The sequence below is a fragment of the Syzygium oleosum genome, unplaced genomic scaffold (assembly GCF_021117445.2).
Source record: "Syzygium oleosum isolate NSW1041296 unplaced genomic scaffold, Sole_v2.1 Sole_v2.08, whole genome shotgun sequence".
NCBI classification, from domain to species: domain Eukaryota; kingdom Viridiplantae; phylum Streptophyta; class Magnoliopsida; order Myrtales; family Myrtaceae; genus Syzygium; species Syzygium oleosum.
The window spans coordinates 11,309,799-11,311,115 of NW_026607492.1; the positions used below are offsets into that span (position 1 = coordinate 11,309,799).

Here is a 1,317-nt window from a genome sequence, read left to right on the forward strand (position 1 = left end):
AAAATGCGTAACGATATTACTAATTTTATGTAGATGGATAATGAATCATTGTATGAAGCATGAGAAAGATTCAAGGAGTTTCTTAGGAGATGCCCACATCATGGACTACCCATATGGATGCAGGTACAAACTTTTTATAATGGGTGTAGTACAAATCTCTGTTCTATGATTGATCCAGCTGCAGGGGGAACTATGAATAATAAAACACCAGAAGAAGCCCATAACTTATTAGAGGAGATGGCATCAAATAGTTATCAGTGGCCTACTGAGAGGATACCAGTGCGAAAAGCTAGCGGAGTTCATGAGGTGGATGCTTTCACGGCAATTGCTGCGCAAATTGAAGCATTCAACAAAAAGATAGATAATATGAGTGTTTCAGGCATGAAAATTCAGAATATGACATGCGATTTTTGCGGTGGAGGACATGTTAGCACAGAATGTCAGGTAGGTAACACTTTTGCACAACCTAATGAAAATGCTAACTTTGTTGGGAATTTTAACAGATCACAGAATAATCCCTACTCCAACACGTATAATTCGGGATGGTGCAATCATCCAAATTTTTCATGGAATAATCAGAATGTGACGAGACTGCCATCGGGATTCAAACAACCAGAAGAGACAAAGTCTAGTTTGGAAGATATAGTCATAAAACTTGCCAACACTACTCAGGACTTCATCAAGAGCACAGATGTGAGATTTCAGAATCAAGAGGCTTCAATCAGAAATCTGGAGATGCAAGTGGGGCAGTTAGCAAACATGATGTCGGGGAGACAACAGGGTTCTTTGCCTAGCAACACAGAGAAAAATCCAATTGAAAATGTAAAAGCTATAACCCTGGGAAGTGGTAAACAAGTGGGTGAAGAAGATGCCGAACAAGAGATTTCCAAAGACAAAGAAGAAGAGGTCAATAAACAACTAAAGGAGACAGGAAAGAGCAAACTTTTTCCAGATAATCCCAAGCCATACGTGCCGCCAGTTCCATTCCCCCATGTTGACACCTAATTTTTAGCTCATTTTATTATATTTTCAAAAATTTCAAAATTAGGACTAGGAATCTTGCCCAAGCCTAGAAACCTATTTCTAAACAAAAAAATAAATTTTTAACATTTTTCTGTATTTTTCCTTAATTTCTTTTAGTCAAAATAAGTGAGAAAATCAAGAAAAATAGCAAATGGAATCAGAAAATTCCATAAAAATAGTCATTAGTCTTATTTTAAATCCAATTTCATGAATACATCATCAATTTTGAAAAATCTCAATCGGGTATATGTTTTTCCAAAAATTGGGCAAAATTAAACCCGAATTGAACCAAAA

General features: G+C 36.3%; 1 non-coding gene across 1 annotated transcript; it reads right to left on the reverse strand.

Annotated features, from left to right (window-relative positions):
• Window positions 1-107, reverse strand: LOC115673896 (small nucleolar RNA R71). The gene has a single exon (XR_004004883.1). It is a non-coding gene; the product is annotated as a small nucleolar RNA R71 (small nucleolar RNA).
• Window positions 108-1,317: the final 1,210 nt, after the last annotated feature.